Raw genomic sequence first — 15,060 nt, 5'->3', positions numbered from 1 at the left:
ATGATGGAGGTTAGTGCATCTAATATTTCCATCTCTTGGATTCACTGGGTGTAGTTCCTAGTAGTGTATGATGATTCACTGCTGCCACTTTGATGTATCATCTCTTGGCAAAATAATAGGGCAGTGCTGCTACTCCACCCTATTTAGGATCTTCATGGCTTCTTCTAAGATCTGATTTTGTTTTTGTGCCTCTAATAATTACTGTTATGATGATCAAAATACATTAATTATTGTGTTAAAAACCCCTTTCATTAAGATTTATCTTTCGACTTAAATAAATGTGCACCCATCATAGCCTCAGGATACATGTATGCTAGTTAAAAGCATCATAAATTAAGGCATAGTCAGAAGGATCATGAAAGGAAAAAGGTAATTATTACATTGTTTAAATCTTTTGCTGGAAGTTTCTGTACGGAGACCAAAACCATTTGGAATTAATTACATCATGTGACCTGCATGAAGCTGAACAAACCAGGGTCTGTCTTATTTTCTCACATCTGTGTGATCATAGGCTTTTCTAGCACCCCAGTCTTTCCTGAGTTTTCTGAATGAAGTAAGCTCTAACCTTCAGTTATAAACTTTGTCAATATACTTGCAGTCTGAGGAAGCTGAAAGTGTATCTAAAGTTGACTGAAGTTGTTCCTCATCATAATTACAATGACGGGGGCTTTAGTAATCTCAGGTCCTGGTAGATTGGTCCTAAAAACAAACTGGAAGATTATTGCCTTTTCAGAATTCTTCACTGATTGAGGGGTATTTGTATTTGCATGTGCACTATCCTGTACAAAGGACTTGTGCGAGTCTGAGCAGCAGGCCTGTGTTACTGCTTATCGATGAATTTGCACTTTGCTTTGTAATGGGATGTGTGTGCAGATACTGTGACCAAGACTAGGCTGTGCAAACATATCACCTTTTCAAAAGCTACCATTCAATATCTGTTTAGTCACTGCATAAAAACATTATCATTTACCTTGACCTTTTTTCCTCTGTTTTATTTGAGCATTTTTTGTGGCCCATATGAAAAAACTGCTTACAGAAACTGTTCCCATCTGGAATACTGGACACTTAAAAGAGAACTATTCAAACCAGTATTGCTGGGCAGCCAGTGTGATCAAGGATTGGGACAATATAGCTGTCCTTCTTTTACTATGGACAAACTATGTGAGTGGGTGCCATCAGTTTGCTATCCAGATCTCAGATCTCGACTAACAAAGAAACTCTCCTTTCTTGTTAGCAAGTTAGACAGAAGAAGGGAACAAGAGACCTTGTCATCTCCTTGTTGCCTGGCTGAGCCATACATAGCGCAAACATCCCCAGAGACAGCTCTGGGAAAAGGCCAAACTTGTTGAATGCATGTAATTGCAGTGGTTTTTAAGACAATATCATCCTTCTATGTCTTGGCCCACTGTCTGTCTGGGGCTCTGTCTGCTATCTAAGGGTAAGTAGTTTTACTTGACATAATCTATATTTAGTTCAGGGACAAGTGAGACTCAAAGCATGTAGGGAGGAGGATAAAGAATAATAATAATAATAAAAAGGCTATGCACACAGATGATGCTTTTTTGCAGCAGCATAGCAAGACATGAAGAAAGGACTGACAAAATTTCTGAGTACAGGGAGGCAGGAAGCCTGGTTTCCCATGCTGGAGGCATTCAAACCAGGGCAAATGCCAAAAGATGGGAGAGTATTGGAGAGGAAAGCAGTTCCCCTCCAAGGCAGCAACGCTAAAGGACACAGAAAATCTAAGCAATGTATCACATCACCTCTTCCTACCACCCATCCTCTCCCCTGGTGCTACACCAGAAACCTCCTTGGTTCCACTCACTGCTGATTCCAGACTGTTTAGGTGTCCTCCTCAGTTTTCAGTCTCTGTGCTGAGTTACCAACTGCTAAGTCTAAAGAGCAAGGAAGGACATGGGCAGCTGACTGGAAGAGAATAAGGTACAGGTCCTTGGGGCATGATAGACCCAATTCACTTGACCATCAGAACCTCCTCCATGAAAAAGCAATCAAAGCCCTCAGTTATCCAGAACAGACCAGAAGAAGTGCTGCATTGTCATTAAAATTATCACATAGGCACTATTTCCAAAAGACCAAGGGCAACAGATTGCTATGCTCTGAATCACAAAGCTGGGAGAAGCCAGAACGATGCGGGCATTTATCTTGCTTCCATTTGTTAAATTGGGAACTTGTGTTGTTAATAGTAGCAATTATACGGCTGGGAAAATTGTTGATGGCTAGGGATTGCCACAGAGATATTCTAATTGTATAAGTCTCTGTAATTTACGCATAGGGTGTGTCCGTGTTAGTGTGTTCGTTGGTTAGATCAGGAGAGCGCTTTTCAGGCAATGCTCAACTGTTGCCCGCTTGCTGAGCACGAGTTCTCATCAGGAAGGGCACCACAGGTCCTGACCTGGATTGTCTTTGGACAGAACTAGCATGGGAGGTGAGCTGCAGCAGTAAGAGAGTATTAGTGCACTTGAGCAAACTTAGAGCTTATCTGAACCGAGTCCCAGCAACCTGTAGAAGTACCTATGTCACGTCCCCAGCAAAAAATGAGCTCTAAAGATTGACTTCTGTTGATCCAAACCACTTGTTAATGTAGCCATAACCATAGTTAGCAGTCCTGAACAGACTACATTGAGTTATGGAATGGGGAAGTTTCTGTGATTAACTCGACTCTCAATGATACTAGAAAAAAATCTTTCCATGTACATAATAGAGTGTATCTCTTGACTCAGTTACCCTCAGTTTACATCTCTGCAAATGAAAGCTGGTTTTAGCCAAATGATTACAAACATACAAATGTTGGAAACTAATATATAAACATGAATGAAAGCTTCATTCCTTCCAGCATAGGTTCATGAAGGCCAATGGAATCAGCAATTAGCAAAAGTTTATGCATAAATATCACTTAGCACAGTACCAAGGAAAGGCTCTCACAACTGCAGTGTAGGAGCTGGAGTTGCAACTAGACTCAAAGGAGAAAAAAATTAAAAGTTAGTGAGAAAACAGGGTGTAAAAGTCATATTAAGCACAGACCTCTTCAAAAGGAGAAGCCTGTGTTTAATCTCACCCAACATTTTTGTGGCAATTCAAATAAAACCACAATTATAAAACTACACACTAAATCCACAACATTCATGAGACTTCCATTTGAAGCCAGGTGAGAAAGGCAAAAGAGACTTTCTCCCTCGGAGTCAGAGGAATGTAGAGGTTAGCACAGTGGCAACCAAATCGTGTCATTTACAGTCTGACCCACATCAAGACAGCGTGGGCCAAGCAGTAGGAGGAATGATATCGCCTTAACAACACTGCAGTTGATGTGCATTCAACAAGCCTGGCTTTTTCCCAGAGCTTTCTCTTGGGATGTTTGTGCTACATATGGCTCAGCCAGGGAATAAGGAGATGACAAGGTCACTTGCTCCCTTTTGAGTATAACCTGCTAACAAGCAAGGAGATTTTCCTTGTTATTAGAGATCTGAGATGGAAGAGTTTACCCGAAAGAAGAAGGGGTAATCTAGCCAATAGATACCAAGCATATTTGCAGAATGACTCATGGGTGGTTATTCCACTGACGCTTGCTGTATGTCAGGCACCAATTTTAACAAAACAGTCCACCTTTTTCTGCTCTCTACCAGACTGTTTGTTGTTGGCTTTCCCTGCAGTTTAGAGGAAGTCAGCTGCTGAGAGTTCCCAAATTCCCAAACTTTTAGATTTGTTTTTGCCCAAGTGTCAAGGGTGGTATTCCCAGCAGGTGGGCCAGAGCTGTGTAAGCCAGTTCAGCAAAGACAAATGCCTTGTTAAAATGTGCAAAAATGCCACCCAGGGCTTCTTCTTTGACATGGTATGTCAAAGATGTTGTTACGGAAGTGATCATCCAACCGGTGAAAAATAGTAGAAAATATTTGTGGTTGAGACATACTTTCTGTAAGTGTGTATAAGCATGTGTGAGTTTATGCTTGCTTGTGTCAGATTTGCTTTTCATGGCATAGTTTTGAGGTGTAAAAGTGTAACATCCTGAGCTTGTGGCAAGACCTGATGTGGCTACTTTGTCCCTTCTACCACATCCTGTCATTGGCATATCCTTTCTCTACCACCGCTGCTGCTGAAAGACCTGTAGGATTGGTTTAAAGAGTTTTCTAGCAATAACAGTGCAGTTTCCTTCTACGTGGTTTCTTTTTTCATGCTGGCGCATTATCTCCAGTACTTAGCTTTGGCAGGTCAAGGACTGCCCTCAGTTAGAGTTGTACAACTGAACGCCAGGCTCATGAAGACATCTTGAAAGACAGGGTGGTGATAGGAGTGAGAAGTAAAGAAGTCTCGATCTGACGGCATGCCACTTTGCAGGATCCTGCGTGGAGCTGTGGAGCTCTTCTGCTTTGTCACTTGGTGACAGGTATAAGAACCTTGCCCAAACATTAAGATTTCTTTTCTTTCTATAGCCTCATCTAAGGTCATATCAAGCATATTCATGCCATATGAAAATATCTGAATCTGGATAAATATTGGATGTGTTAAACTTAATCTGAGTCTGTAAGGACTGGATCCTCCATGTGCTCAAGGGACGAGCACAGGGTCTTCTATAAAAGACCCCTTTCTAGAGTCCAAGAAAATAAGGCAGGGGCTAATACAGATTCTTTGTGCTCAGCACTTATGTCCCTTACACAGTAAAGTTGGTGACTTTTTGCTCTGTATTAAGCAGGGAAGATTTTAAGCCACAGAAAGGTATCTCCAGAGCCCTCTGATAAAATCATTTATGTGAATAGTTTGCAAATCAATTGTCCTGCTTTTCTCTTTGTTTTACATAATACTTTGATGCAAAAACAGGGTTAAATTAATTAAGCCTGCTAGCTCATGTCTTTTTTGTTCTCCTTTTGACTTTCAGTGTAACATGTTACAAGATTTTTCCCTTCAGTGCTTACAGACATTTAAAACACTACAGAATCCCCTATTTTTTGTGCTTCTTAAGACACTTTAGAAATTGAGTTGTCATGTTAACAGGCTGGCAATTCAGACATTAAGAGCAACACGAATATGGTTCACAGAGCTAAAGATGAGCTGCAGATCTGGATAGTGAGATGGAGATAAAGTCTTTCAAATAGAAAATATATTCATATTGCAGGCACAAGCTCTGCCTGTTATTTTCCTAAATTCCCATTTCCATTGGAAATGTGAAACATATTTCATTAACAGGCTCTGCCACTAGGAAACATGATTTTCTCTTATTTAAATTATTTCTAATTGAAACTTAGAGACAAAGAAGTGCACAGGTGTAGCTGTAGGCAGAATAACAAAGTCCTTTCAGATGTCTTGAAATGATTTTCTGACTGTAAATCACCGAAGCTTTGTGTGACTAATGGGACCGGAGCTCTGAGGTTAGGATTTTGCTGATTGTGCTGCCCTACTGAAGGCAATCCGGAGAAGGGGAATTTCAAAATGAAATTGCCTCTGCAAGGCCTGCAAAATCTCCCATTTCACCCTTTTACAGGATTGTGATCCTCTTTTATGTACCTGTAGAGCCTTGATGTCAAGCAGTGGCCAGATAGAGGTGCTCCTGGGTTTGACGCCTCCCGTAGTATGCCATTATTTTTTCCAGTTTGAGCAGTAGTTGCAGTGGGTTGCGTGAGGCATTTCCAGACCTTGTCTGTTCTCAAGAAAATTGCCAGCGAATACTGAAAGACAAAGCCAAGGAAAAGGCAATTTGTTTTCTCTCTGGAATGCTTTCATATCTCTCTTCCAAGTTCTACTTTGTATAGTCCTAGCTTCTGTGGGTTGCATGTAGGGCTTTAGAACTTAATTTGCTTACAACAAGTAGAATATTTTCTGTGCAAATGCCATCGGCTTCTGCACGAGGGATCCAGCTGCCAGGAGCACGGAGAACTTGTGGCCTGAATTCAACATGGGAAAAGCAGTGCCTATGTTTGAAGCACTTACAGGCTGTGCGTGTAACCTTCCAGGTGTGAGCTGCACGTGAACCAACAGACCGTGGTCTAGCTGAGCGCGTGGGCAGTGCTGGTTTTCCCTTGTCAGCTCCATCCTTGCCGCAGGATCGCGAGGCTCCAGAGGGAGCACAGCCAGCGGGGAGCCTCTGCACCTCTGCAGGGCCAACACCAGTGTGCCCATGCTTAACTTGTGTTTCGAGGGCCGTTTTTCAATGGCAAAGAATCTAAGCTCTGAATAGGTGTCCCAGTTCTTAAATGGGTTATGAGCCAGGCACTTCCCAGTGGTGCCCTGTGACAGGACCGGCGGCAACTGGGCATAAACTGAAAAGCAAGAAATCCTATTCAAAAATAGGATAACTCTTTTTAGCATAAGGGCTGCTGGATATTGGCACAGGCTGTCCAGAGAGTTTGTAGAGTCTCCATCTTGGGAGATATTCAAAAGCCATCTAGACCGGGTCCTGGGCAGCTGGCTCCAGGTAGCCCAGCTTGAGCAGGGCCTGGGACTGGATAATCTCCAGAGCTGCTTTCCAGCCTCAGCCCCCCTGTAACTCTGTGAATCTGTGAAATTTTAGCAGCCAAAACCATAGGAAACTCTGTCTGCTTCATTTGTCCGGCCCTGACTACAAATACTGTAACATGCACAGGTTCCTGGACTGCAGGGTCTTCAAGAGCAGGGTTCATACAGTGCCCATAATAAGACTCTTGGGCACAGATGGTGGTAAGAACAGCAATAATTTGACCGTAATGCAGTCTTAGGAAATGGGTATTTGAGAAGAACTTTGGAGCAGTGTTAAAAAAACCCCAAACATCTGTGCAGGTAAAAAACTTGTTTTGTGGAAACAGAGGGAAGGAGTGCAGGAACAGTGATGCTGAGAACAATAATTTGTGTGAAAAGGCCAGAAAATATTGCCTATGCCTGTGGAGCAGCTTGCCTTTATTGTTATTTTTTTTCTATGCAGGGCATAGACTAATATAGTTTATTTTAAGACCTAAATTTTAAAATCTAAGTTTCAAATAAAATGTGTTCTAGTTTACATGATGGATGACATCTCTGCGACATTTTCACAACCTGAATGGAAATTAGCATGCTCATGTGCACTTTGAAACCCCCTTCTCAGACTATTTGAAGGCTTGCATGAAACATGTAATGCCAGAGCATTTTTTACCATCTTTTCTGGTACCTGGTGCTAGAAAATCTTGCTTGTAAGAAGAAAAAAAATACTCCTAAGGATACTGATAAAATCTTGAATTAAGCAAAACATCTAACATGAGAATCATTAGACGTCTAATAATCATGTCTGGATTTGGATTTCTCCTCTTATATCGAGGCAATGTTTCTGGACAAGGTGATATGAACTGTTACCAGCACCTGATTAGTTTCCCCAAGATAATGATCAGCTGTGGTTTAGTCCTTATTTAGTCTTAACATTATGTCTGCCACTGTCTTCTCTTACCAAGATTACTGTTGACTTCAGTCTGCTTGGAAGCAGTAGCTCTTCACAACTGATGTGACTTGAGGAGACAAAATAAATCAAATCATCTTTCCAACATTAGTTTGACCTACTTGAAAAATAATCCTTGCCAGTGTTTTACCTCCCTAGCATGGAAAATGTGTGGGCCTGTGGTGGGAGAGAGATCTCCATGGCTCTGGGCACGATTTGCTGTTGTTCTGTGTTTCCCCTCATTTTACTCCAATCTCATTTATGCTCACACACTTGCACTTTTTTTGAATAATTTACAGCTACTAAACTTCCTGGAACATGGATCTCATTTAAATGGTATGGTGTCTGTACTTCTTTCCTTTAGGAATTTGATGGCATATTGGGGGTGGGGGGGTGGGGAAGGAGATGTATGTATTGGAGGGGAGGAAAGGAAAATATAGTATAAGGAAAAAAGCAATTTTTTCTGTTCAAAACTTTGTCATGGCACTTGGGGGCTTCTGAACTGAAGGTTTGTGAAAAGTTAATTTTCCAACCTAAAACTTTGCAGGCTTTCATCTATCTTGGTTTTTACACTTGGAAGTCAGTTCATGCAAAAATCCCATGGCCCTAATTGGAACAATTTTTCATGAAGACAGAATATTTCCTAGAGATGCGTCTGTTTTGATGGGAGTGTTCATTGGCAAAAGAGAGAGAGAAACATTTTTGCATTCGTGTCTGCAAAATAAAGCAGGAAAAGTGCCCCTGCCTGTAGAAGGGATTAACTCAAAATGTGGTAGTTTGTGTTCAGGTCAATCCAGATCAAAGGCTTCTCATCCCAAGTCATTCAGGGTTTCTTATGTTCCAGACTACTGTACTACCAAAGACAATCTTCGCTGTAGAATCTAGACCTTAAAATCTTCTTGAATTAATAAGCTGCTGCTTATCAGTGCTTTGTGTTGATTTGCAAATGCATGCTGTAAAGGAATTTCTTTTTTCTTTAAAGACAATTTTGCAAAGATTTTAGTTAAAACAAGATTTTGTTTAAAAATTGCCACAAAATGGAAATGTCCTATAGAAAACACTTCTTTCATGTGAGCCTGATCCTACTTTCCATCAATCTGGTATTTTTTTCTTGCTTTGAAATGACGCACAATTAATTGTTCAGTCTCAGGCTAAGTGAAGTCTTCAAATGGGATTTCCTTCAAGACTTTGTTTCTGAATGCAGAAAGCAAAGCACATCTCCAGTGCCATGAAAGCCTTATGCTTTGAAACCATAGGCCATAGATAATAGAGAGAGATGTCAAAAAATGTGCTTATATGGTGTAGAACTGGTGCGCGTCTTACAAGGCTGACGTAGTGAGCAGTTCTCTTGAGAATCTTACTCAGGCTCTTCCGCCAGTTAAGATGATCTCAAATGGCTGGCTGAAGACTGCTGTCTTAGAAGATACATGAAATGATTTTTTTAGTCTGGAATCATAATCCTGTAGTTACCTTGACAACTACTGGTGATATATAACTGCATTGTGTTTGCCTCTCCAGATGCCCTTTCAGCCAGTCCTACAAACAGGGTATAGATTTTTCTTTTTTTTTTTTTTTTTTTTTTTTTTATTTGCTTGAATCGTAGCTCTGGAAACATGCTATTCAGAAAGCAGCATCCTTTTCTGTGTGTCCTCCCAGCAGGATAAAACAGTGTATTTGCCTTTACTTGTGAAAGAGAACAATTTGTGGCAGTGTTCACATATTATCCAATTAACTGCCAAACAGTGACTTTTTGGATAAATCTGAAATTCAAATTGGTGCGTTCGTGTTAACCAACCTTGGTATATGTAGAGATTAAGTCTGAATAAATCTCGAGTTTCAAGTAATGAAAATGACATCACCGAGGGTATAATTCTGCCTGTCCCCTCCTCAAGTGGCATGGTCGAGCAGAGCATACAGTGTACGCCGCACGGTGCTGGAGGATGGGCATCAGGGAGTAGCAACTTGCATTTGCTGCGTGGGGCAGAGCAGAGCTGTGTGGAATTTTTCTTCATCTCGATGCAGTCAAGAGTAGAGAATTTAGGCCCATATTTGCATTTATGGGTGGAAATTTGCGACCCAAGGTGCGTTAGGGACCCGGTAACTCTGCTGGCTCCCACTGGCTATTCTGGCAGCATATGTGGATGGAGCCGGGCAGGACAATGTAGCCGCAGCAGCTTTAGGGAGCCGGCTGGAGCTGAGCTGAGGGGTCTTTCGTCCCCCCGAGCTCTCAGCTCTGCTTCCTGCCTCCTCGCAGCCTGGGGCAGAGCCCGGGGTCTCAGCCTTGTGCCGTGCGTACACAGCCTTAGTAGGTGTCTGCGGTAGAGATCTTACCTAGTCATTTGTCTGTTCAGATGAAGAAGATCTCATCAGGTGATGTAAATTGCTGGCGCCAAAGTTAACTTCACGAGGATAGTCCAGAAATACCATTCTTAGGCTGTGTGAAAATCTAGCACCTATACCCTTAGTCTCTTAAATGTAATTTTACCTTCTTTTCTGAAGATAATATCTTGAAATAAAACCATGCTTTTGTGCTTCTGAAGTATTTGCATGGGGCTGATTTTCAGAAGCTGTATGCAATAAGGCTAATCCTGCCCTTCAGCTAGAAGAGTGCTATCACCAGCCCCAAGTTTAGGGATTTGTAAGGCAACAGAATGAGGCCAGGATGCGGAATTTAATTAGTTTCCTTCAGCCCACAGTAAGAAGCACATGCCATGGGGACTTTGGGTCCAGTGCAACATGGTGGTGCACGGGGGACAGTTGTGTAAGGAGTGTGCTGGAGCTGAAAGGAAAGAGAGCGGTTGTGGGTCTGTCCCTGCCTGCTGTCTGTCCCATGCAGCCTGGCAGAGGATGGACCTGAGAAGTGCTCGCCCTGCTGCCTGGCTTCAGGGACCCTTTCCACAAGCTGCCATCAAAACTGCCCAGAGAGGCTTTTTAAAACACACCATCTTCTGGTAGTCAGACAGCATGAAAATTAGTGCTGTTTTTTCTTCAATTTCTTTTTAGCAATGGCTGAGATTACACGTAACTGATGATATAAGGAGAATTCAGCCTCAGAGGGATTGTATAAATGTACACTGCCAGCAATGAATTATTCTTTGTCTTGAAAAATAGATATTTTTTAGTGATCCTCTTTATTTTTAAAACTATATGACTATTTCCTTGTTTTGCAGATTAATTTCAGATAATAATTTTTCTATATAGTTTACTCTTTGAGTTAAATAAAAATCAGCATCCCACTGCAATAGATGCTATAAAAGGGAATATATGTATACGTGTTCAAAGAGCAGCTGAATTGTACAGGTAAAATGGGAGAAAATGGGGAAAAAAAAGGAAAACAAAGAGAGGACAGAATGATGGGAGAAAAAACATAGATACCACATTACATATTACATTTTCTTTTTGAATGGCCATATTTTTTAAATTTAGTTTTAACATTAGTCCAGAATAGACAGTTAAGATACTAACATGGAAGGTGATAAGCCCAACAAAGCTGAGAGATACTAAAGAGGGAGAGAAAAGGGAGACTAAGGAGAAAAACAAGACAAGGAGTGGAAAAGGATGAAGAAGCATGTGAAGACAGAGAGAAAGAAGAACCTGAAGAGGAGTTACAGCCACATAAGTTTGAAGGAGTGTAAGATTATATCCAGAAAATACAATGCACAGGGGCTGGCTGGTTGTTTACTGTATATGCTAAGCAGACTTCGAGTAGATGAGTCCCTGAGGAAAGAACTGGAGTTACTCCATATTTCAGGATTTCGTTGTTGGGAGTTGCATTCATTGCACTAACATGGTAGAGAAACTCTCGGAGAGTTACGTCCCTGTTAACAGTGACACGGCTTTCACAGCCATGCCTGCTTACAAGGCACGAGCTGGGCTAGCACAGTGCACGTGAGGCTGATGCTTTGCTTCCAGTCTTGTTTATATCCCCCAGGCAGTATGTAAGAGGGTATTGGCTTTGTTCTAGCCCTCAGCTTAGGTATTTCCCCCTACCCTTCCATCAAGGAAAATTGCGTATTTTCCTTTCCATTCTGCGTACTTAACTTTCCTCATCTTCTCCAAAGGTCTTCCAAAGCGTTCAGCATTCCTGGCATCATTGTATTTCCATCTGTCTCCCTCTTCTCCCTTTCTCTTTTCCTCTCCTCCTTTCCCTCCCTTCTGTACTCTTTCTCTCCTTCGCCATCCCTGTCTGTCTGTCTCCCTCTTTTTATTTTTTTTAAGGAATGGGAAATATAGCTTTGTAACACACATCTTGCTGTTTCATATTCTGTTTAAGATGGTATTCGTGTTCTCGTAAGAGTTGCTTTGCATTCCCTGGTTCGCATACTTCAAGCAAGCAGTATCGGTGGGAACAGCCTGTACTTTTATTGTGCCTTTTTATTTTCAATTTTAAAAACGATCCCAGGTTAATGGTGCTTGCATAGTCTGAAAAATTGGACATTATTTAAAGGAACAATGTGGCTTGCTATTCTGCACATTTCATCCAGTATGCTAAGTTTTATTTAGTTTCTCTTTAGCTGGCTTCTGAGATGGAGACATAAACCTGCTGCCCAACTAGGAAAAACAAGCTCCTTCATTGATTTTATATAGGAGTGGAAGAGTACACATGGATGATCTGGATTGCATGATATAGTTTCTCTGGCAACTATTCTGTTAAATTAGTTTCAAAGCTGTCAAATTAAAAAAAAAAAAACCACAAAGTAAGAGTGATGTGTTATGTCCAGTGGGTGTTTGTGTCCTAGGAAGAGGTATCATGCTAGCCTTGGGAAAAGCCTAAAAGATAACTTCCATTATTATTCAGCTGAAAACCAGAAAAAGAATGACTGAATCATTAAGCTAATTTTCTCTGAATGGGATGAAATAACTCCTGATGGGTTTTTTCTCTTCCTGTGCTCGTTTTCCTGCCCTCTTTGTCCCAATGTCTCCCTGGCTTCTCCATTCCCACTGAACCATCCCTCCGTCCTTTCCCCAAACCTCTCTTCTCAAGTCCCAGTTGTATGTGTTTCTGGCTGTTTCCAACTTCCTTTTTTTATATCTCAGAACTGCAAATTCTAAGTTTGACTATCAAAGGCGAGTCAGAAATAGGTGTCAGTGGGTAGACACAGCAATTTAAAGGTATGAACTTAACCTCAAGTTATCCATCTATGTCTTCTCATCACTGGCCCCAACCAGTTCTTTGGCAATGCAGTTCTCTTTTGCCTTTGATACAAGAGGTCTTTGCTTATCCCTTGCCATCCGTCTGGACCGGCACTGATACAGTCAGGAATTGCCCCCTCCTCTAGGTTAGCAAGGAGACCCCTTGAGTAATGCTGCAAGAAAGCAGCAGCGGGAAGGCAGCTTGGCTGGAGGGCCTCGTGTTTTGAAGCCCCTGAGTCCCGCGTGGGCTGGCTGTGCTCGGAGGAGCAGCACCCTGCAGGAATTGCGGTGTAAGAGTGTGCACCCGCACTCTGCCAGCTGCCGAGGAAATGCTGATGGAGCTGATGGACAGCAGCGCCCACTCCAAGTGCAGCTGGGTGGCTACCTTAACAGCTGATGATAAAGGCCCTCGGTTTAGGTAGAGGGTCTCCCAGCTCTCAGAGGGGCTGAAGCATCTTCAAAGAGCAGAGGACTGGCAGGAGAGGGCACAGCCTTGCTCAAGACAGAAGGACCTCCAAAGGCTGTCGTGGCTCTGTACCATGGCACGGAGACACAGAGGTTCCCCTGCTACCCAGGGACTGGAGGCTCACACCCCTCAACGCATTTTGCAGAATCAGAAGGGCATTACAGATCACCACCACTGAAGTTTTGAAGCCGTGTTGATTCTCCCCCCCCCTCTTCTGTGGCAGGTCCTGGTGTATGCATTTGAAGTGCTTCTATCAGCATATATTGACCCAGTTCTCAAGCATTATTAAAATCCGGGAAGTTCTTTTGGTGGTTTTATGTTCATGCTGAATGTGAACAGCAAGCAGGTAGAAACCTGTGAAACCACACTGGAGCTTTAGGAAGACTGAATGAAAAAAATTCCTTAATGTTACAGTTCCTTTCTTGACATTTTTTTTTTTTTAGATGACCTGCATCCTTCCCTGCTAGGGGCCGAACAACCAAAAGCATGTCCTTAAAAAGTGAGCATTAAAGGAAGATAAATATAATAATATGGCCAGAGCAGAACTTGGTATTTACATAGGACTGGGAAGAAATGTCAAGGATTCTGCACCTAACAGTTTGTATGATTACATTCAAAAAACATGAATCATGAAGCTACTTCATTATTGCATCTAAATATTTCTAACCCTTTTGGGGAGAGTATTATAGCCTTCTAAATAATGGGGTTTGGGGCTGTAATTCCATCTCCTCTTGAAAACAATGCTAAACTTTCCATTGACACAATCAGGGATTCTACCTCATAATTTCAAACGGTACAATATATTTCTGTTTCTTAGTGTACTGCCTTAATTATAGGCATGCCCCAGATTTATCAGTGAAGTGACAGTTCCAGCAATTCACCTGGACAATTACTCAGAGGTAGCCCAAGAAGGCCAGAATTTTGGTCCCAGTTGGCCATCAATTTGTGCTGGGAGGCATTGAGTCTCATGGCCCTTCAAATTGGAATCACAATACATGTGCATGCAGGCTCTGTTCCCATCCATGTATGGACTTAATACTAAAAATCCACAAACTGTATTTCTCTATTTCTTCAGTCAATAAGAACTGTAATTCAGCTACACATTTTAAAATGCATACCTTGTAATATTTTTGTTTTCAATGAATTTACAGTTAATTGCAAGGATTTTTTGAAGGCTTCTAAACCCTTATTTAGCCTGTATAGTGCTGAATAGCGGTGTGATTTCTGTATATGCTAGAGTTCATATATGCTAATGAGTCTGACTGCTTAGAAAACACTGCGTAACACTGGGCTCCAATTTGCAGCAAGAGGAGCCTGTAAAGGTTGGCCATTAGCAGAATTCTGTCACCTTTTGTCTATACATTGCCTGACAAAGAGCTGGAATCTCTGTATCTTGCATTCCCAGTGCAATGAGTCTGAACCAGGCTCTTCTGTATTAAGGATGAATTCAAGCCAAAAATAGTAACTGCTATTATCTTTTATGCATGGTAGTTACAGACAAGTAAAAGATCTTAGTTGCTTCATACTATATCCCACCGCTCACCCAGCTGCAGTCATTTTGCAGTCCTTCCTCTAACGAGCTTCTTATTTTGGAGAGGTCACACTCATCCAGAATGTTGTTTATTTTTCTCTGCTCTCCTCTAAGACCTTGCACTTATCTGCAATCATTCCTCTGTTAAGTGTTGCCTAATTGCATACTTCTGCTTGGTCTTTCAGGAAATTCCTAATGATCCTCCCAAGCCTTGGTTAAGCTAAATGTTTCTCTGTTGTCAGCAACTTTCACCACCTGTCTATTCAGCCTATTTTACAGAAAATTTGTAACACCTGGCACCTACCACTTGTTTGGGTACAAAGCAAATGAACCACTATGTTTCTCTGGAGAGTGCTCAGAACCGGCAGCAGGCAGAGGTAAGGACTCTGCTCCGGATGAACAGGGCCATTAGTCAGCCCTTAGACTCAGGTGCATAAAGATGTGTTCTCCTTGGGGCCTAAACAAACCTGACACTGAAAAAACTTGGGCTGTTTTTTGTTGGTTTTTTTTGTTTGTTTTTCAGTGGTGTGTGTGCAGAACAGC

The 15,060-nt window shown here is 41.9% G+C and overlaps 1 protein-coding gene across 2 annotated transcripts in view; it reads left to right on the top strand.

The window, feature by feature from the left end:
• DHRSX (dehydrogenase/reductase X-linked) overlaps window positions 1–15,060 on the top strand; it is a 169,830-nt gene that overhangs the window by 52,485 nt on the left and 102,285 nt on the right. The window lies entirely within an intron of this gene.

This window comes from Accipiter gentilis, chromosome 31 (assembly GCF_929443795.1).
Source record: "Accipiter gentilis chromosome 31, bAccGen1.1, whole genome shotgun sequence".
Lineage (NCBI taxonomy): Eukaryota > Metazoa > Chordata > Aves > Accipitriformes > Accipitridae > Astur > Astur gentilis.
This window is presented reverse-complemented; position numbering and strand designations above follow the sequence as displayed.